A 23,435-nucleotide genomic window follows, 5' to 3' on the forward strand; every position below is an offset into this window, starting at 1 on the left:
TTTGAGTTTATTTTGGTGTATGGTGTTAGGAAGTATTCTAGTTTCATTCTTTTACAAGTGGCTGACCAGTTTTCCCAGCACCACTTGTTAAAGAGACTGTCTTTTCTCCATTTTATATTCTTGCCTCCTTTGTCGAAGATAAGGTGTCCATAGGAGCGTGGGTTTATCTCTGGGCTTTCTATTTTGTTCCATTGATCTATATTTCTGTCTTTATGCCAGTACCATACTGTCTTGATGACTGTGGCTTTGTAATAGAGCCTGAAGTCCGGCAGGTTAATTCCCCCAGTTCCATTCTTCTTCCTCAAGATTGCTTTGGCTATTCGAGGTTTTTTGTATTTCCATACAAATTGTGAGATTATTTGTTCTAGTTCTGTGAAAAATATTGTTGGTAGCTTGATAGGGATTGCATTGAATGTATAAATTACTTTGGGTAGTATACTCATTTTTACAATATTTATTCTTCCAATCCACGAACACGGTATATTTCTCCATCTATTTGTGTCCTCTTTGATTACTTTCACTAGTGTTTTATAGTTTTCTATGTACAAGTCTTTTGTTTCCTTAGGTAGATATATTCCTAAGTATTTAATTCTTTTCGTTGCAACAGTGAATGGAATAGTTTCCTTAATTTCTCTTTCTATTTTCTCATTATTAGTGTATAGGAATGCAAGGGATTTCTGTGTGTTGATTTTATATCCTGCAACTTTGCTGTAATCATTGATTAGCTCTAGTAGTTTTCTGGTAGAGTCTTTAGGGTTTTCTGTGTAGAGGATCATGTCATCAGCGAACAGTGAAAGCTTTACTTCTTCTTTTCCAATTTGTATTCCTTTTATGTCTTTTTCTGCTCTGATTGCTGTGGCCAAAACTTCCAGAACTATGTTGAATAGTAGTGGTAAGAGTGGGCACCCTTGTCTTGTTCCTGACTTTAGGGGAAATGCTTTCAGTTTTTCACCATTGAGGATAATGTTTGCTGTGGGTTTGTCATATATAGCTTTTATTATGTTGAGGTATGTCCCTTCAATTCCCACTTTCTGGAGAGTTTTTATCAAAAATGGATGTTGAATTTTGTCGAAGGCTTTCTCTGCATCTATTGAGATAATCATATGATTTTTATTTTTCAGTTTGTTAATGTGGTGTATTACGTTGATTGATTTGCGTATATTGAAGAATCCTTGCATTCCTGGGATAAAGCCAACTTGGTCATGATGTATGATCTTCTTAATGTGTTGTTGGATTCTGATTGCTAGAATTTTGTTAAGGATTTTTGCATCTATGTTCATCAGTGATATTGGCCTATAGTTTTCTTTTTTTGTGGGGTCTTTACCAGGTTTTGGGATTAGGGTGATGGTGGCCTCATAGAATGAGTTTGGAAGTTTCCCTTCCTCAGCTATTTTCTGGAAGAGTTTGAGTAGAATAGGTGTTAGCTCTTCTCTAAATTTTTGGTAGAATTCGGCTGTGAAGCCGTCTGGACCTGGGCTTTTGTTTGCTGGGAGATTTTTGATTACAGTTTCAATTTCCGTGCTTGTGATGGGTTTGTTCAGATTTTCTATTTCTTCCTGGTTCTTGCATTTTAAATAGAGGTATTGGTTAACAACTATACTCAGTTATTCTCTTGCTGTCCAGGGAATAGCTGAGATCAAATTGATTGAAATCCCTTGTGGCCTCACTGATCCCAACCCCAGTCAGTCAAAAACTGTATTTTAAGGGTACGTGATATAGTTACTTGCCAACAATGGTCTGTCTAGTCAACGCTATGGTTTTTCCAGTGGTCATGTATGGATGTGAGAGTTGGACTGTAAAGAAAGCTTATCGCCGAAGAATTGATGCTTTTGAACTGTGGTGCTGGAGAAAACTCTTGAGAGTCCCTTGGGCTACAAGGAGATCCAACCAGTCCATCCTAAAGGAGATCAATCCTGGGTGTTCATTGGAAGGACTGATGTCGAAGCTGAAACTCCAATACTTTGGCCACCTGATGCGAAGAGCTGACTCATTTGAAAAGACCCTGATGCGGGGAAAGATTGAGGGCAGGAGGAGAAGGGGACGACAGAGGATGAGATGGCTGGATGACATCACTGACTTGATGGACATGAGTTTGAGTGATCTCTGGGAATTGGTGATGGACAGGGAGGCCTGGCGTGCTGTGATTCATGGGGTTGCGGAGAGTCGACACGACTGAGCAACTGAACTGACTGAACTGAAAGTAATAACATTGTCTTTGTTTTCCATGTTACATAATAGCGTTTATTTGTTGTCAGCAATTCCAAGTAAATAAGCTACAATGTTGAACAAATTATGTAATCAAATTACCCTCCAAACCAATTTCCTTTCCTAAAAATATAGCTGAATTATTTTTTATTATGTGGTTTATAATTTGTACAAATTATTGTGAGTGCATAAAATGGGAACATGTTCAATGAATACACATGCTTTTTATTGTTAGACTCTGAGACTCTTTTACTGTGGTCTCTTAGAGTCTTTTGTACCCATGAGCTCTTGGAGATTTGCCCTACAGTATTAATAATATTGCCCCGACTGAGAGATCAAACTCATGTCTCTTCCATCTCCTGCATTGACAGGTGGATTCTTTACCAGTGTACCACTTGGGAAGCCCTAATACTGCCCCTCAGTTCAGTTGAGTTGCTCAGTAATGTCCGACTCTCTGCGACCCCATGAATCACAGCACGCCAGTCCTCCCTGTCCATCACCAACTCCCGGAGTTCACTCAACCTCATGTCCACAGAGTCGGTGATGCCATCCAGCCATCTCATTCTCTGTCAACCCCTTCTCCTCCCGCCCCCAACCTTTCCCAGCATCAGAGTCTTTTCCAGTGAGTCAACTTGTCGCATGAGGTGGCCAAAGTATTGCAGTTTCAGCTTTAGCATCTTACCCATGAGCAAAAGGTCACTGGCCTTAAGACATGGAAATAGCACACAACAGCACAAGAGATCCCATACTTTTCCTTATTCATTCAGCAAATATGTTCATACATAAATATCATCTGTATGTGATGAATAAGGCACCACTAACTAAAAGCAAATTTTCCATCTTGGTGACTCTGTGTAGCACCTCATGTGGTAACAGATACCATACAGGCATCAAACAAATGTTTGATGATGAGGAACGTGGTAATTCATCTATGCCTGTGAAGAAGGTCAGGGAGGTCCTTCTACTATTATGGTGGTTAGACAGAGTAGAATCCTCAGTGAAGCTTCCCATATAGGAAGAAGTCTTCCAAGTAACATGAATTGTGAACTGCTTTTTACAAGAGAAGTAAGACTCTAGCCAAGGAACAGTGGATTGTTTAAGGATCTTGCTCTTAAGAGTTTTCATGAAAAATGCACTTAACTTGAATTTTGATTACATTGCTATTGGGAAGGAATGTTGTAACTTGAAAAACTAAATGCTTATAGAGCAGGCTCATCTGTTTGGAGCATTGAAAGCTCTTAGGAAGGAAGAAAAATGAGAAATTCCTTTGAGTGGCATAGAGAAAGATAAACACTCTGATTTCATTTTCTCCTTGGGGGAAAGGGTGTGGAAAGCCAGGTCTCAAGCAGTTTGAACAATTTTCACTTCCATGTAGGACTGGAGCTCATTGTTAGTACAGGAAAAGCAAGAAGTAGCCTGTGTCACCTCAGATATGTCAGGAGAATTCTTTCATGAAGACTTAATGGAGAGGATGCAGCTTAACAATAGTGGCCACAGATTTATTATCAGTACCCACGGGAACTGAAGCTGGTAATAGTAGGGTCACAGAAACTTGGGCCAGTGGCCCAGTTACAAGAAAAGGGGTGTTACTATGGTCATTACAAGTTCTTAAAATGAGACAGACCTAACAGCAGGTCACCTGCAAAATTCTGGACGTACTGGGGATGCCACAGAGAATGGATCAGGATTCAAGATGGACAGAGACACAGGCAGCAACCAGACAGTATCAAAAAGTACAAAACTATAAGTCTTTGCTTCATTTCAGAGCAGACAAGGGCAAACAAGGAAGGAACTGAGTCATTCTCAGAGCTAAAAAAATGGGGACTCACAGATCAGGACCCATAAGTCTTGGTTAATTTTTGTGGTTGAGTTTCAAGCAGTTTTCAGGACTAATAGGTAAGAGTAACATGCCAGACTAAAGGAGACCTTGCTGGTGATCTTTGCCCCAGACAGCTAGATCCTCTGAGACGTCTCCAGCTGTAACATGTGTTATGATTTGGTCTGTGAATGGTATTTGAATTCCTCAAAGCAGTTCACATACATTATCTTGTTGATTTTTATGACAGATCCTTGATGTAGACTGACATAGATATAATAGCATATATTTTTCAGTGTCAGGAAAAACAGTTCTATACAAAACCATCAATTGGATCAACTTCATCTCTACTGTTTACTAAATATCACAGGATGTATACCACTAATACAATGGGGGAGGTCCCAATATCTTCAGTGTTTTTTCTTTCCGAAGTACAAAGTAAAATGGCATAAGGTGATTTGTTCTAAACTGAGGCACAAATCACTAACTTCTCACCAAAATTATGTAGAGGTGACTCTGGCAAGTCATTACCCAGTGAGGGATTAAATTTCTCAGCCTGTGATTAATCTAAATGGGGTCATATGACTGCTTCTCACCAATAATTTGTGGGTGGAAATTATGTCACTTCTGGGTCAAGGCAGTTGAAAAGTGAGTCTCCCTTGTACGTTCTTTTTGCTTGTTCTGTTAGTGGAGGTAGGCCTTGGAATAGCTGAACCACACTATGAGAGGAATTTGGGTCCCTAAGGCTGATGTCCTCATTAAGTAAATGGCCATGTTGGCTTTTGTGTTGATCTTAACAGGAAGAGGAGTTCAGACAAAAGGAAAGAGTTGCAGAATTAAAAAAAATTCAGCTGCAGAGTCCTGCAGACTGACAGGACTAACTTTCCAGGGAGCACTGTATCATGAGGTGTTTTCCAAGGCTGATTCTTACCCCCTTATTTCTAGCCGTTTCTGACGTTTGCCCCCAAGATGAAATTGGCATGTTGCAAGCAACAGATCTCTAAAGGGTCTGCCTTAGGAGGCAGGCAGACTCAGGGCAGGAAAAGGCCTTGCTGAAAGACCAAAGTTCTCTGTGATGCTAGTAACTCCCTGTAGGCAGAGGGTCAGTTGAGGAAGCCTTTTGTTTTTGGCCTTCTCATACTTGGTATAGACGCTGTGGAAAACATGGCAACATTAAACATAGAATCATGAGATGCCCCACCTGTTCTACTCCTAGGTGTATACCCAGAAGAATTGAAAATGGATATTTAAACCAACACTTGTACACACATATTCACAGCGTTATTCGCAGTAGAAAAAAGCGGGAAACAGCTGAAGCATCCATTAATGAATGAGCAAACAGAGTGTGGTATATGCCTACAAAGAGTCTGATGCTGGGAGGGATTGGGGGTGGGAGGAGACGGGGACGACAGAGAATGAGATGGCTGGATGGCATCACCGACTCGATGGACATGAGTTTGAGTGAACTCCGGGAGTTGGTGATGGACAGGGAGGCCTGGCGTGCTGTGATTCATGGGGTCACAAAGAGTCGGACACGACTGAGCGACTGAACTGAACTGAACTGAAATGACCATTTAGAGAAAAGCTCCCTCCAACTGGGAGCATTCACACTAGACAGCGAGACACAGATTTCTGTTGAGTTAGGCCACTTGGCAGAGAAGGCAATGGCACCCCACTCCAGTACTCTTGCCTGGAAAATCCCCTGGATGGAGGAGTCTAGTAGGCTGCAGTCCGTGGGGTCGCTAAGAGGCAGACACAACTGAGTGACTTCACTTTCACTTTTCACTTTCATGCATTAGAGAAGGAAATGGCAACCCTCTCCAGTGTTCTTGCCTGGAGAATCCCAGGGACGGGGGAGCCTGGTGGGCTGCCCTCTAGGGGGTCACACAGAGTTGGACACGACTGAAGTGACCTAGCAGCAGCAGGCCACTTGGAGTTTATGTTCAGCAGCTGTGATCTCCCTCAGTAATTCCTTTTACAAAGAAGAGTTAAGAAGGTTCCCAGATTTACCACATAAAAAGATAGAATATCAGTTAAATTTGTATTTTAGATAAATAGCAAATAATTCTTAAAATATTAATCATTTAGTATAAGAATGTATTTCAGCGTAAATATGTTCCAAACGTTGCACACGTAATTATACTAAAACTTATTCACTGTTCATCTGAAATAAAATTTAACTAGGCATCTTGTATTTTATCTGAAAACCCTAGAATTATGAGTAAGCAAATTACAGAATCCGTTCCGTTCCGTTCAGTCGCTCAGTCGTGTCCGACTCTTTGCGACCCCGTGGACTGTAGCCTACCAGGCTTCTCCGTCCATGGGATTCTCCAGGCAAGAATACTGGAGTGGGTGACCATTTCCTTCTCCAGGGGATCTTCCCGACCCAGGGATCGAACCCGGGTCTCCCGCATTGGGGGCAGACGCTTTAACCTCTGAGCCAATGAGTAAGCAAATTACAGAATAGGTGACATAAATATGTTTAGATAAGTAATTTTTTGTATGAAGCATTTTTTTTTGGAAGGGATTTGTTTCTGAGCAAGTGTTTTCTTTAATTTCTCTTTCCATGATGAATTGCAGAGTTTAAAATCCCAAGATATTTACTGTTAGAGACAGTCTAAAGTGAGAATTCACTAAGGGGCTGCTTGTTAAACCTGTCCTGAAAATAAGTAAGACTGAAAAGTGGTGGAAGGAAGGAAGGAAGGGTGGTTTAAATATTTTACATAAAGAGTTGTTGTTCAGTCACTAAGTCATGTCTGAGTTTTTGCGACGCCATGGACTGCAGCACGCCAGGCTTCACTGTCCTTCACTATATCCCTGAGTTTGCTCAAGCTCATGTCCATTGAGTCAGTGATGCCATCCAACCATCTCATCCTCTGTTTCCCTCTTCTCCTCCTGCCTTCCATCTTCCCCAGTATCAGGGTCTTTTCCAATGAGCTGGCTGTTCGCATCAGGTGGCCAAAGTATTGGAGCTTGAGTATCAGTCGTTCCAACACATATTCAGGACTGATTTCCTTTAGGATGGACTGGTTTGATCTCCTTTCAGTCCAAGAGACTCTCAAGAGTCTTCTCCAACACCACAGTTTGAAAGTATCAATTCTAAGGTGCTATTTATTTTAATGGAAACAGATAATTCTAACACTTCATTTTCATACTCTTGATGGAGAAAATGGGAAAAATCTCAGTGTATTTTCAAAGAAAATTATGCAGAGTTCAGGAACACCATCACTGTATACAAGGGCTGAATCCTTTTTTGCCTGCTTGTGAAGTCATAAACTATATGAACTCAGATGCAGGAGTAATACTTCATAGATACAAAGAATTTCAAATAGCTCCCAATTAGAGGAAATACAGCTAATTGACATTATAATGTTTTAATTTAAAACCCTTTAATATAAACTAGAAAATCTATAAGAAAAATGCCTTTCCAAAATAAAAGCATGAGATAATTAATGTGACAGATTTTAACTTAAGAGAAGTAGTGATTTTCTACTACCACTTAATTAAAAACCCCCCACTTTTTAACAGAGAGAGAACTGGGCCCAGAAAAGTTATGAATATCAAGACAGCACAGCTAATTAGTTCTACAAATTCCAGCCATATGCCTTTTCTGTGTTATCACTTTCTCCTACAGAGAAGTTCCTATAATGGAAGCAAATTTGGAGAATAAAAAGACAAAATTCTGTTTCATCTTTAAGAGGAGGATACTTCAGTTTAATTGCTTGAAGAATATAAAAGTAGAACTTCTATGATATGACATATCTCTCAATGAGAGTAGCAAATAAAAATATTTGAAGACATTTTTGTGGTTTATACACTAATGGACATATAGCATTGTCCAACACCTGTACTATAGAGGGCAATACTCTTCCTCTTGATAGCTTACGGTGAACGATGTCAGATCCGTGATCTCTGAAGAAGATTTAGCTTCGGGACCCGGGACCAGGCTTGATCACTCAAGAGCTTTTGTGTAGCAAAGTGAAAAAGGGACAGAGAAAGGTTCTGACACAGACATCAGAAGGGGGACCGAGTGCCCCCCTCGCTAGTGTGAGCAAGGGAATTACATACTTTTAAAATTAGTTACTACAATAAATCAAAAGAATGTCTCAAGTTTGTGAAAATTTTACCAGACCCACTCCCACAATTTACATTTTAGGATAACAGGGTTCAGTTCAGTCCAGTTGCTCATTTGTGTCTGACTCTTCACGACCCCATGAATCACAGCATGCCAGGCCTCCCTGTCTATCACCAACTCCCAGAGTCTACTCAAACTTTTGTGCATTGAGTCGGTGATGCCATCCAACCATCTCATCCTGTGTCGTCCCCTTCTCCTCCCGCCCTCAATCTTTCCCAGCATCAGTGTCTTTTCAAATGAGTCAGCTCTTCGCATCAAGTGGCCAAAGTATTGGAGTTTGAGCTTCAACATCAGTCCTTCCAACGAACACTCAGGACTGATCTCCTTTAGGATGGACTGTAAAACAGGGGTAGAAATTAATAATAGAAAGATCCTACCAGACCCACTTTCATGATACACATTTTAAGATATCAAGATTAGTCAGAAGGTTTTCAGGAAGGAGAAACTGTCCTCAAGTGGGATACATTGTTGTTATATAATCCCTAGTACAGAGTTTTCCACGACCAAGATAAGAGAGACCCAAATAAGATGGTAGGTATTGCTAGGGGGCATCAGAGGGCAGACACACTGAAATCATAATCACAGGAAACTAGCCGATCTGATCACATGGACCACAGCCGAATGTGGTCCACTGGAGAAGGGAATGGCAAACCACTTCAGTATACTTGCCTTGAGAACCCCATGAACAGTAACAAAGGGCAAAATGATAGGATACTGAATGAGGAATTCCCCAGGTTGGTAGGGGCCCAGTATGCTACTGGAGCTCAGTGGAGAAGTAACTATAGAAGGAATAAAGGGATGGAGCAGGAGCAAAACCAGTACCCAGCTGTGGATGTGACCAGTGATAGAAGCAAGGTCCGGTGCTGTAAAGAGCAATATTGCATAGGAACCGGGAATGTTAGGTCCATGAATCAAGGCAAATTGGACGCGGTCAAACAGGAGATGGCAAGAGTGAACATAAACATTCTAGGAATCAGTGAATTAAAATGGACTGGAATGGGTGAATTTAACTCAGATGACCATTATATCTACTACTGTGGGCAGGAATCCCTTAGAAGAAATGGAGTAGCCATCATGGTCAACAAAAGAGTCCGAAATGCAGTACTTGGATGCAATCTTAAAAATGACAGGATGATTTCTGTTCGTTTCCAAGGCAAACCATTCAATATTACAGTAATCCAGGCCTATGCCCCAACCAGTAATGCTGAAGAAGCCGAAGTTAATCGGTTCTATGAAGATCTACAAGACCTTTTAGAACTAACACCCAAAAAAGATGTCCTTTTCATTATAGGGGACTGGAATGCAAAAGTAGGAAGTCAAGAAACACCTGGAGTAACTGGCAAATTTGGCCTTGGAGCACGGAATGAAGCAGGGCAAAGGCTAATAGAGTTTTGCCAAGAGAATGCACTGGTCATAGCAAACACCCTCTTCCAACAACACAAGAGAAGACTCTACACATGGACATCACCAGATGGTCAACACCGAAATCAGATTGATTATATTCTTTGCAACCAAAGATGGAGAACCTTATACAGTTAGCAAAAACAAGACCGGGAGCTGACTGTGGCTCAGATCATGAACTCCTTATTGCGAAATTCAGACTTAAATTGAAGTCTGAAAACCACTAGACCATTCAGATATGACCTCAATCAAATCCCTTATGATTATACAGTGGAAGTGAGAAATAGATTTAAGGGACTAGATCTGATTGATAGAGTGCCTGATGAACTCTGGATGGAGGTTCGTGACATTGTACAGGAGACAGGGACCAAGACCATCCCCATGGAAAAGAAATGCAAAAAAGCAAAATGGCTGTCTGAGGAGGCCTTACAAATATCTGTGAAAAGAAGGGAGGCAAAAAGCAAAGGAGAAAAGGAAAGATATAAGCATCTGAATGCAGAGTTCCAAAGAATAGCAAGGAGAGATAAGAAAGCCTTCCTCAGTGATCAGTGCAAAGAAATAGAGGAAAACAACAGAATAGGAAAAACAAGAGACCTCTTCAAGAAAATTAGAGATTCCAAGGGAACATTTCATGCAAAGATGGGCTCGATAAAGGACAGAAATGGTATGGACCTAACAGAAGCAGAAGATATTAAGAAGAGGTGGCAGGAATACACAGAAGAACTGTACAAAAAAGATCTTCATGACCAAGATAGTCACGATAACGTGATCACTGACCTAGAGCCAGACATCTTGGAATGTGAAGTCCAGTGGGCCTTAGAAAGCATCACTACGAACAAAGCTAGTGGAGGTGATGGAATTCCAGTTGAGCTATTTCAAGTCTTGAAAGATGATGCTGTGAAAGTGCTGCACTCAATATGCCAGCAGATTTGGAAAACTCAGCAGTGGCCACAGGACTGGAAGAGGTCAGTCTTCATTCCAATCCCAAAGAAAGGCAATGCCAAAGAATGCTCAAACCACCGCACAATTGCACTCATCTCACACGCTAGTAAAGTCATGCTCAAAATTCTCCAAGCCAGGCTTCAGCAGTATGTAAACCGTGAACTCCCAGATGTTCAAGCAGGTTTTAGAAAAGGCAGAGGCACCAGAGATCAAATTGCCAACATCCGCTGGATCATGGAGAAAGCAAGAGAGTTTCAGAAAAACATCTATTTCTGCTTCATTGACTATGCCAAAGCCTTTGACTGTGTCGATCACAATAAACTGTGGAACATTCTGAAAGAGATGGGAATATCAGACCACCTGACCTGCCTCTTGAGAAACCTGTATGCAGGTCAGGAAGCAACAGTCAGAACTGGACATGGAACAACAGACTGGTTCCAAATAGGAAAAGGTGTACGTCAAGGTTGTATATTGTCACCTTGCTTATTTAACTTATATGCAGAGTACATCATGAGGAATGCTGGGCTGGAAGAAGCACAAGCTGGAATCAAGATTGCTGGGAGAAATATCAATAACCTCAGATATGCAGATGACACTACCCTTATGGCAGAAAGTGAAGAGGAACTCAAAAGCCTCTTGATGAAAGTGAAAGAGGAGAGTGAAAAGGTTGGCTTGAAGCTCAACATTCAGAAAACAAAGATCATGGCATCTGGTCCCATCACTTCATGGGAAATAGCTGGAAAAACAGTGGAAACAGTGTCAGACTTTATTTTTGGGGGCTCCAAAATCACTGCAGACGCTGATTGCAGCCATGAAATTAAAAGACGCTTGCTCCTTGGAAGGAAAGTTATGATCAACCTTGATAGTATATTAAAAAGCAGAGACATTACTTTGCCAACCAAGGTCCGTCTAGTCAAGGCAATGGTTTTTTCCGTGGTCATGTATGGATGTGAGAGTTGGACTGTGAAGAAAGCTGATCGCCGAAGAATTGATGCTTTTGAACTGTGGTGTTGGAGAAGACTCTTGAGAGTCCCTTATACTGCAAGGAGATCCAACCAGTCCATTCTAAAGGAGATCAATCCTGGGTGTTCATTGGAGGGACTGATGCTAAAGCTGAAACTGCAATACTTTGGCCACCTCATGCGATGAGTTGACTCACTGGAAAAGACTCTGATGCTGGGAAAGGTTGGGGGCGGGAGGAGAAGGGGACGACGGAGAATGAGATGGCTGGATGGCATCACCGACTCTGTGGACATGAGTTTGAGTGTACTCCGGGAGTTGGTGATGGACAGGGAGGCCTGGCGTGCTATGATTCATGGGGTTGTGGAGAGTCGGACACGACTGAGCGACTGAACTGAGTACAGAGTTTAAACTGAGTTGTTTGCTGTGTAATCATCAGTTCCAGGTTTAAAGAAAAAAGAAAAAAAAACATTTTATGTGACTAAGACTAAGGAATGTAGAGAAAAAAAAAGATGTTTGTCCTTTCCTCCTCCTTGAGAATTCCAGACCTCTCTTTCCTCCTTGGGGACTCCGGATTTCTTGTCAACCTACCTAGAAATGGACTCTCACTCTCTACATCATGAGGAATGCTGGGCTGGAAGAAACACAAGCTGGAATCAAGATTACCGGGAGAAATATCAATAACCTCAGATATGCAGATGACACCACCCTTATGGCAGAAAGTGAAGAGGAACTCAAAGGCCTCTTGATGAAAGTGAAAGAGGAGAGTGAAAAGCTTGGCTTGAAGCTCAACATTCAGAAAACAAAGATCATGGCATCTGGTCCCATCACTTCATGGGAAATAGATGGGGAAACAGTGGAAACAGTCTCAGACTTTATTTTTGGGGGCTCCAAAATCACTGCGGATGCTGATTGCAGCCATGAAATTCAAAGACGCTTACTCCTTGGAAGGAAAGTTATGACCAGCCTAGACAGCATATTAAAAAGCAGAGACATTACTTTGCCGACAAAGGCCCGTCTAGTCAAGGCTATGGTTTTTCCTGTGGTCATGTATGGATGTGAGAGTTGGACTGTGAAGAAAGCTGATTGCCGAAGAACTGAAGCTTTTGACCTGTGGTGCTGAAGAAGACTCTTGAGAGTCCCTTGGACTGCAAGGAGATCCAACCAGTCCATTCTAAAGGAGATCAGTCCTGGGTGTTCATTGGAAGGACTGAAGCTAAAGCTGAAACTCCAATACTTTGGCCACCTCATGTGACGAGTTGACTCACTGGAAAAGACTCTGATGCTGGGAAGGATTGGGGGTAGGAGGAGACGGGGATGACAGAGAATGAGATGGCTGGATGGCATCACCGACTCGATGGACATGAGTTTTGAGTGAATTCCGGGAGTTGGTGATGGACAGGGAGGCCTGGCGTGCTGTGATTCATGGGGTCGCAAAGAGTCGGACACGACTGAGCGACTGAACTGAACCTAACCAGGAAACTTCTATACATATGTATATTGGAATTACAGAGCACTTAACAAACATTGTCTGTCTAACCCAAAGGTCACAGTTTATCTAACTTCCTGGCAACTGAGGCCATGTTCATTCAATAGTTATTGATCATTGGCTGGGTGATAGGAACCATGCCAGCACAGGCACAAACTTGGGCTTTTATGATGCTTTCTACTTTACTATTAAAAGATGCTTGCTCCTTGGAAGGAAAGTTATGACCAACCTTGATAGTATATTAAAAAGCAGAGACATTACTTTGCCAACCAAGGTCCGTCTAGTCAAGGCAATGGTTTTTCCCGTGGTCATGTATGGATGTGAGAGTTGGACTGTGAAGAAAGCTGATCGCCGAAGAATCGATGCTTTTGAACTGTGGTGTTGGAGAAGACTCTTGAGAGTCCCTTATACTGCAAGGAGATCCAACCAGTCCATTCTAAAGGAGATCAATCCTGGATGTTCATTGGAGGGACTGATGCTAAAGCTGAAACTGCAATACTTTGGCCACCTCATGCGACGAGTTGACTCACTGGAAAAGACTCTGATGCTGGGAAAGGTTGGGGGCGGGAGGAGAAGGGGACGGCGGAGAATGAAATGGCTGGATGGCATCACCGACTCTGTGGACATGAGTTTGAGTGTACTCCGGGATTTGGTGATGGACAGGGAGGCCTGGCGTGCTGTTATTCATGGGGTCGTGGAGAGTCGGACACGACTGAGCGACTGAACTGAACTGAACTGAACTTTACTATAGTAAATCGTTAACTCTCTAAAAATAAAGACAAAGTTAAGATATTTTAGGTAAAAGAGTAATTATAGGAGTCTACTTTGGAGAGATTCATATGCAAGGAAAACAAATTCTGATGTAAAATTTAAAAGAATTCTTACATATATTTTAATGGTCAATAAAATTAAGATTCTGAAAGTCTGGACCACATGGGCTTGTTCAAAGGGTAAGAATGATATTTCTAATACTGCTTTCTGGTTTAGACCTTCTTTAAGGTATGACTTAGTATTTAATCCTCCTTCCTGCCAATATTGTGCCTTGGCTGAGAAGAGCCAGAAAATGGTGCTAAATGATGCTGTCAGGTTTGTATGTATCTTCAGGGAAAAGCATGAAGTTAAGTAATGCTCATACTTGACAGATTAATGGTGATCGTGACATGGAATCTTATTGTTACAGAATGAAGTAGGCTGGAAGAAATGAAAGTAATCTAGACTTTTTCTTGCCGCTAAAATGATGTGTGTGCAGCTTTCACAGTTGCATGTTAGATCATGGCATTCCTTTAATATTTGGGCTGAAATGTCTCAGAGCTGTACAGTGAGTCTTATTAGAATAACCCTTTAGTAATAGTTTGATGAAATTTTTTTGATATAGTCCATCGATTTAGCTGCATGTGTGGTAATTCGACTATTTCTTCATAAGTTCAGTTCAGTTCAGTCACTTAGTCATGTTCAACTCTTTGCAACCCCATGGACTGCAGCACACCAGGCTTCCCTGTCCATTACCAGCTCCCAGAGTTTACTCAAACCCATGTCCATCGAGTCGGTGATGCCATCCAACCATCTCATCCTCTGTCGTCCCTTTCTCCTCCCTTCTTCAATCTTTTCCAGCATCAGGGTCTTTTCAAATGAGTCAGTTCTTCACATCAGGTGGCCAAAGTATTGGAGTTTCAGCTTCAGCATCAGTCCTTCCAATGAATATTTAGGACTGATTTCCTTTAGGATGGACTGGTTGAATCTCCTTGCAGTCCAAGGGGCTCTCAAGAGTCTTCTCCAACACCACAGTTCAAAAGCATCAATTCTTCAGTGCTCAGATTTCTTTATGGTCCAACTCTTTTCATACACCATAAATAATCTGAACCAGGAAGTCATATTGCTTTTTTTTCATTTAATAGAATCCCCCACCCCCATAACTTTGCTCTTCTATAATTTTTGGCTAACAGAGAAGTGTTAAAAAAAACTGTCAAATAATTATTTCATTTCTTTTTCAAAAATATAATTTTTTGTAAGTTCTGATAAATGAAGAAATAGCCTTCTCTCAAAAGAAATTCTGTTTGTAATGGAATAAATAGATAATTAGACCAAAATCTACAGATGACTAACTATAACATTACATTGAAAATATTGTCTGCCTCTAAAATATTGTTAATGGTATTCTTAGGCTGCTTCTCTTCTCACTTCACACGTATTTTTAGGGATCTGCTTTACACTAGTAATGTCAAACTGTCTACGTACTAAATGACTTCCAGTTCTAAATGCCTGGAGATTACTGCTCTATTGACTTCCAGATCCACACTCTCAACTGCCCACCTGGTATTTCAACGAGAAGCTCACACAGACCACAGTGACCTTCCTATAAATCCACTCTAATTTCTACATTCCCCTGTGCTTCTCCTCATTGTCTATATTTAGGAGTACAGCAGAGCAATAAAGAGCATTGGCCATGAGACCTGGCTGCCTGGGTTCAAATCCTGACTTTGTCACTTTCTACTTGATGATCTTGGGCAAGAAAGTCAACCTTCATGTGCTTCAGTTTCTTAATCTTTAAAATTGGCATAATACCTGTCTCGCAGTGGCGAATGGAAATTGAGTGAACAGAGTTCTCAGGACAGTCCTAGAACATGGCTCATGTTGTATAAATCTTAACTTGTATTACTGTTTCCAATATGTGCATAATCTAGTCAGTCTTTCAAGTTAGAAGCCAGTAATTCTCTCTTCACAGTTTATTTTATATCCTAGACATATCATTACTACTTTCTAAAAGTCTATTTAATTTTCCCTTTATTTTCCCCATGACACCACTATTTTAGTTCAGGTTTTCATCATTTCTTACCCACGGTAGTATTTCTCCCTGCTGTCTTCATCTAATTCTCCCTTACTAGTTGTAATATGTCTAATAATATCACTTACCTGATTAAAAAACTTGGATAACTCATTGTGGCCCACAAGACAGTATCAAAACTTTTAATAAAACATGCATAGTCCTTTATGGCCTGACTTCTTCTGCTTACCTTTCCAAATTCTTCTCCTGCAATTTTCCCATGAACAGTTCAGTTCAGTCGCTCAGTCGTGTCCAGCTGTCTGCAACCCCATGGACTACAGCACGCCAGGTTTCCCTGTCCATCACTAACTCTCAGAGCTTACTCAAACTCATGTCCATTGAGTCAGTGATACCATCCAGCCATCTCATCCTCTGTCGTCCCCTTCTCCTACTGCCTTCAATCTTTCCCAACAACAGGGTCTTTTCCAATGAGTCATTTCTTTCCATCAGGTGGCCAAAGTATTGGAGTTTCAGCTTCAGCATCAGTACTTGCAGTGAATATTCAGGACTGATTTCCTTTAGGATGAACTGGTTGGATCTCCTTGCTGTCCAAGGGACTCTCAAGAGCCTTCTCCAACATGACAGTTTAAAAACATCACTTCTTCAGAGCTCAGCTTTCTTTATAGTCCAACTCTCAAATCCATACATGACTACTGGAAAAATCATAGCTTTGACTAGACAGACCTTTGTTGGCAAAGTAACGTCTCTGCTTTTTAATATGCTGTCTAGGTTGGTCATAACTTTTCTTTCAAGAAGCAAGTGTCTTTTAATTTCATGGCTTCTGTTACCATCTGCAGTGATTTTGGAGCCCAAAAAGATAAAGTCTTCCATTGTTTCTCCACCTGTTTGCCATGAAGTGATGGGACCAAATACCATGATCTTAGTTTTTTGAATGTTGAGTTTTAAGCCAGCTTTTTCACTCTCCTCTTTCACTTTCATCAAGAGGATCTTTAGTTTCTTCTTCGCTTTCTTCCATGAGGGTGGTGTCATCTGCATAGCTGAGGTTATTGATGTTTCTCCCAGCAATCTTGATTCCAGCTTGTGCTTCATCCAGCCCAGAATTTCTCGTGATGTACTCTGCATATAAGTTAAATAAGCAGGGTGACAATATACAGCCTTGATGTACTCCTTTCCCGATTTGGAACCAGTCTGTTGTTCCATGTCCAGTTCTAACTGTTGCTTCTCAACCTTCATACAGATTTTTCAGGAGGCAGGTCAGGTGATCTGGTATTCCCATCTCTTTCAGAATTTTCCACAGTTTGTTGTGATCCATACAGTCAAAGGCTTTGGCATAGTCAATGAAGCAGAAGTTGATGTTTTTCTGGAACTCTCTTTTTTGATGATCCAACAGATGTTGGCAGTGTGATCTCTGGTTTTTCTGCCTTTTGTAAATCCAGCTTTAACATCTAGAATTTCATGGTTCATGTATTGTTGAAGCCTGGATTCGAGAATTTTGAGTATTACTTGACTAGCATGTGAGATGAATGCAATTGTGCAGTAATTTGAGCATTCTTTAGCATTGCCTTTCTTTGGGATTGGAATGAAAACTGACCTTTTCCAGTCCTGTGGCCACTGCTGAGTTTTCCAAATCTGCTGGCATATTGAGTGCAGCACTTTCACAACATCATCTTTTAGGATTTGAAATAGCTCACCTGGGATTCCATCACCTCCATTAACTTTGTTCGTAGTGATGCTTCTTAAGGCCCACTTGACTTTACATTCTATTATATCTGGTTCTAGGTGAGTGATCACACCATCGTGGTTATCTGCGTCATGAAGATCTTTTTTGTATAGTTCTTCTGTGTATTCTTGCCACCTCTTCTTAATATCTTCTGCTTCTGTTAGGTCCATACCATTTCTGTCCTTTATTGTGCCCATCTTTGCATGAAATGTTCCCTTGGTGTCTCTAATTTTCTTGAAGAGATCTCTAGTCTTTCCATTTCTATTGTTTTCCTCTATTTCTTTGCATTGATTGCTGATGAAGGCTTTCTTATCTCTCCTTGCTATTCTTTGGAACTCTTCATTCAAATGGGTATATCTTTCCTTTTTTCCTTTGCCTTTCATTACTCTTCTTTTCACAGCTATTTGTAAGTCCTCCTCAGACAACCATTTTGCCTTTTTGCATTTGTTTTTCTTGGGGATGGTCTTGATCACTCTCTTCTGTACAATGTCACAATCCTCCATCCATGGTTCTTGAGGCCCTCTGTCTATCAGATCTAATCCCTTGAATCTATTTGTCACTTCCACTGTATCATCATAAGGGATTTGATTTAGGTCATACCTGAATGTTCTAGTGGTTTTCCCTACTTTCTTCAATTTAAGTCTGAATTTGGCAATAAGGAATTCATGATCTGAGCCACAGTCAGCTCCCAGTGTTGTTTTTGCTGACTGTACAGAGCTTCTCCATCTTTGGCTGCAAAGAATATAATCTGTCTGATTTCTGTATCTACCATGCACACTCTCCAACTATTTATCATCTGTTTAGCAATTTGCAGTTCCCAAAACATGTCATGCTGTTCTCATGACTTCATTCATTTCTAAATGGATTAACTCTTGCACATGAGTTATCTCTGTTTATCTTCTTAGTGAATTTCTCATTTGTTAAGACATCTTCAAGATTCTGTTTCTTCAAAGGGTTCTTTCTGATTTCTTCAGGTAGAACTTGATGCTTCTTTCCTGGTATTTCCATTTTAATCATGGGACTTTCCTTATCGTGCTGTATAGTACATCTTCCAGACAAATGACTCTCAAACTTCAGTGTGCCTAATGATCAACAGTTGAATTTGCAAAAATTCAGTTATGGGTCCTACTACAAGAAATCCTAATCCACTGGATCAAGATGGAACCTAAGCCTTTGTATATTTTGAATTCCCCAGGAATATCCGGTGCCTACCAGTGTTTTACACCATTGTTCCCTTTAGTTATCTCTTTATTTTTAGAACTTAGCACAGTGTATAAAGTATATGTTATGTTCAGTTTAGTCCAGTCACTTAGTCGTGTTAGACTCTTTGTGACCCCGTGAAGTGCAGCACACCAGGCCTCCCTATCTATCACCAACTCCCAGAGTTCACCCAAACTCATGTCCATTGAGTCGGTGAGGAGGAGGAGAAGGGGACAAGAGAGGATGAGATAATCTTTCCCAGCATCAGGGTCTTTTCAAATGAGTCAGCGCTTCGCATCAGGTGGCCAAAGTATTGGAGTTTCAGCTTCGACATCAGTCCTTCCAATGAACACCCAGAACTGATCTCCTTTGGGATGGACTGGTTGGAACTCCTTGCAGTCCAGGGGACATGGGCCCTTGGCAAATGCTTGTTGGAAATGAAATATTCTGTTTTTGGTGAGCTATCATGCATGGTGATTGTCCAGCTAATGTACCTGGTATGTAGTAGGTCATCAGAAAGTTTATAAGGTTTAAACATACGAATGAATGATTGAATAAACAAATGAAAAGAGCTCAAAGAAGCTAGGGGAACTGTTATCATGGCCTCTGACGCTCTCAAATATTACAGTGTTCAGATAGGTTATGTGAAATTTGAGTATTTGAATTTTAAAGTTAGTGGATGAGCTCTCAGAGACATATTTGGAGACATTATATTATGGTTTAGATTTTTTATACCAGATGAACAGACATGCTCTTTTATAAAGTTGACAACTTTTCATAAAAATCAGATAACTTGACTTGAATTTTTCTCTAGACATGATGTCATTCTATTTTCACACTGTCATAGACTGGGATGGCTGCTTATATCAAACATGTTTTCAAAAAATAATCACTTCAGGAATATACATAAATACTAATTAGGAGCTCAAATTCAGTACCATAAAGAAATATTTAAATTTTAACAAGTCTCTTTTCAATTTATCTAAAATTGCATATGCCATTTAAATTATATGCCTTAAGAAAAATTCTAGGAATAGACTTGCTTTAACTTGGCTATTGTTTTTCTATATTTCATAAAATTGTGTCATTAACGCTAGGTTTAATATTTATTGTAAGAACATGTCCTATAATTACAAAAGCTATCATAGCATTTTTTCTTTTCATTTCTACTCAATTTTCCATCTCAGCCAGGTTCTACAGTTAGTTTATATGCATAAGGTTATAAAATTTTTATGCAGTATTGATTATACAAAAGGTCTGCAAAGAAGTTAAATTCATGAAAAAATGTTTTGTAACTAGAATATCAAGATGAGGTTTGCAATAAATGAATGATCTGTAATGACCAAAAATACCAAGAGAATTTATTTGCCATTTTATGAATTCTTACAAAAAGAGTAAGATGTTGTCACCCTTCATGTTACATGGGTCTATTAAGCAATGGCCAATCTAAATATATATTAATATATAGTATTTTGGTCATACACACTTCCTGCCAATGCCATTTATTTACTTAACCAAGGACTTTAGATAGGGTTATGTATACTTTCTTTATGGTGTTATAGATATACTAATATAAGTTCAGACTAAATACTGATTTTTGATAGACTAGAAACAAGGGTTGGCAAATCATTTTTCTAAAGAAATGGGCTTTGCCGGCCATGCAGCTTCTGTCATGACTGTACAGTGTTGTCACTGTACCTAGAAGGAGCCTTAAACAATACATAAAAGGGTGTAGTTGTGTTTCATTAAAATTTTGTTCACAGAAGCTGCAGCTGGCTAAATTGGTCATGAGCAGTAGTTGACTGATCTTTGATCTGCTGCTGCTAAGTCGCTTCAGTCATGTCCGACTCTGTGCGACCGCATAGACTGCAGCCCATTAGGCTCTGCCGTCCCTGGGATTCTCCAGGCAAGAACACTGGAGTGGGTTGCCATTTCCTTCTCCAATGCATGAAAAGTGAAAGTGAAGTGGCTCAGTCGTGCCTGACTCTTAGCGACCCCATGGACTGCAGCCTACCAGGCTCCTCCATCCATGGGAGTTTCCAGGCAAGAGTACTGGAGTGGGTTGCCATTGCCTTCTCCGGATCTTTGATCTACATAATCATATTTTTGATTCAAAAAATGAGAAGCTAGAAGAGGCCATGATTGCATGTGACTGTGCATTATCTACTTGTTTATAACTAGGAATCTTAAACCTTTTCTCTAGTATTTTCAATGATATGTTTAGTTGTTATTCCTTGATTTGAAATGTAAGGTAAGTGCAAATCTTTTGCCCTATGCAAATCTCTTGCTCTAGTCCCATCTATACCACTGACTATGGGCAAATTGCTTAAGTTTACTATTCTCCAAGTTCCTATATGGACAGCTGAATTTCTCTGCCAAAATAATATCAACTAGAAAATTAACTTTCAATATCACATGTATGTCTAGATTCAGCACAAGTAAATTCATTAAGTATTCAGCTTCTCTATAGGGCATCCTAATGTCCACTGCCTTTATCATGTCTTTAGGGCCTTGTATGGCAGAATCTTCTGTCAAAAGAGAAAAGATAGGCAATTATTAGGTTGGTGCAAAAGTAGTTGGGGTTTAGCCTTGTTGAACTTTGCCATTTGATATTGGAATACATCCTTAAATAAATGTGGTTATGTTATGAATCATTTTAATGCGTATTTCTCACTTTATATTTTTTGCTAATGACTTATTACTTGCTGTTTATTTTGTATTTATTCTAGACTTAGGGAAATGATGTTACAGAAAAAGCAAATTTGAGTAATTTTCTTACTCAGATTCAAAATGGGTCCTAAAGCTGTGCTGACAACTTGTAACATCAACAGTGCATTTGGTCCAGGAACCTCTAATGAACGTATAGTGCAGTGGTGGTTGAAGAAGCCTTGCAAAGTAGGCGAAAGCTGTGAAGATATGGAGTACAGTGGCCGGTCATCAGAAGTTGACAGTGACCAACTGAGAATAATCTTAGAAGCTGATCCTCTTACAACTACACGAGAAGTTGCCCAGGAGCTCAATGTTGGCCATTCTACAGTCATTTGGGATTTGGGGCAAATTGGAAAGGTGGAAAAGCTCAATAAGTGGGTGCCTCATGAACTGAATGAAAATTTTAAAAAATCGTTCATTTTGAAGTGTTGTCATCTCTTATTCTGTGCAACAACACAAACCATTTCTTGATCAGATTGTGACATGTGATAGAAGGTGGATTTTATATGACAACTGGTGACAACCAACTCAGTAGTTGGACCAAGAAGATGCTCCAAAGTACTTCCCAAGGCCAAACTTGCCCCCCAAAAATGTCATGGTCACAGTTTGGTGGTCTGCTACCTGTCTGATCCACTGTAGCTTTCTGAATCCCAGTGAAAGCATTACATCTGAGAAGTATGCTCAGCAAATTGATCAGATACACCCAAAATGCAAAGCCTGCAGCTGACATTGGTCAACACAAGAGGCCCAGTTCTTCTTCCTGACCACTCTAGACCTCATGTTGCACAAGCAGCACTTCACCATGTTCACCTGACCCCTTGTCAACCGACCGCCATTTCTTCAAGCATCTCAACAACTTTTTGAAGGGAAAATGCTTCCACAACCAACAGGAGGCATAAAATTCTTTCCAAGAGTTCACTGAATCCCCAAATATGGATTTTTATGCTGCAGGAATAAACAAACTTATTTTTTGTTGGCAAAAATGTGTTGATTGTAATGGTTTCTATTGTGATTATTAAAGATATGTTTGAGCCTAGTTATAATGATTTAATAGTCACGATCTGAAACCACAATTACATTTGCACCAACCTAATAGTGTATTCTAAAATGCAGCACTTTAAAATGTATTTGGATTTCCACAGGCTTTCTTAACCCTTCCCTGGTGGTTCAGTTTGTGAAGAATCTGCTTCCAATGCAGGAGACTAGGGTTCGATCCCTGGGACAAGAAGATCCCCTGGAGAAGGGAATGGCAACCCACTCCAATATTCTTGCCTGGAGAATTCCATGGACAGAAGAGCCTGGAAGGCTACATACAGTTCATGGGATAACCAAGAGTCGAACTCAACTGAGTGACTAACACACTTAGGCTTTTTAAGATAATTTTAAACCCCCAGGGTGAAACTCTCATGTGTATATATGTGTGTGTGTGTGTGTGTGTGTGTGTATTTCTACTTATTTAGAATTTTCCCATACATTCTTTGAAAAAAATATTTGAGATACAGAGTAAATCTTAATGATAACAATATTGGGTACCTTATTAAGGTAATGTGAAAGCTTTGGGATGAAATTTTTTGTTATTCCTCAAATCATACTTCACAGTGACCTTGACTTCTCTGTCTATTCAAAGGGCTAGAAATGAATGTAGGATAAATGTAAATAAATAAAGTTTCACTTGTATATCAGATATTGGGGAAATTATGTTTTATTGACAAATCAGTGTGCTGAAATATTTAATTTTAAAATTGATATGTAGCTTTAGTTGACATGAATATAAAAACCTCCATATTTTTATACAAATATTTTCAGTTAATTATAGAAAGAGGCAGTCTTCCCTGATGGCTCAGACAGTAAAGAATCTGTCTGCCATGCAGGACACCTGGATCTGATCCCTGGTTTGGGAAGATACCCTGGAGGAGGGCATGGCAACCCACTCCAGTATTCTTGCCTGGAGAGTCCCATGGACAGAGGAGCCTGGTGGGCTTCAATCCATGGGGTCGCAGGAGTTGAAGACAACTGAGTGACTAAGGACAGCACAGAAAGAGGCAAAGATGTTTACAGTAAATGCACAGATATTGG

The 23,435-nt window shown here is 40.3% G+C and overlaps 1 pseudogene; it reads left to right on the plus strand.

Moving 5' to 3' along the window:
• The first annotated feature begins 21,389 nt into the window (after nucleotides 1-21,389).
• Nucleotides 21,390-22,378, plus strand: LOC129558975 (histone-lysine N-methyltransferase SETMAR pseudogene; annotated as a pseudogene).
• The last annotated feature ends 1,057 nt before the right edge of the window (nucleotides 22,379-23,435 follow it).

The sequence above is a fragment of the Moschus berezovskii genome, chromosome 8, assembly GCF_049115385.1.
Source record: "Moschus berezovskii isolate FMDL1 chromosome 8, NW_MosBer_1.0, whole genome shotgun sequence".
Taxonomy (NCBI): Eukaryota; Metazoa; Chordata; class Mammalia; order Artiodactyla; family Moschidae; genus Moschus; species Moschus berezovskii.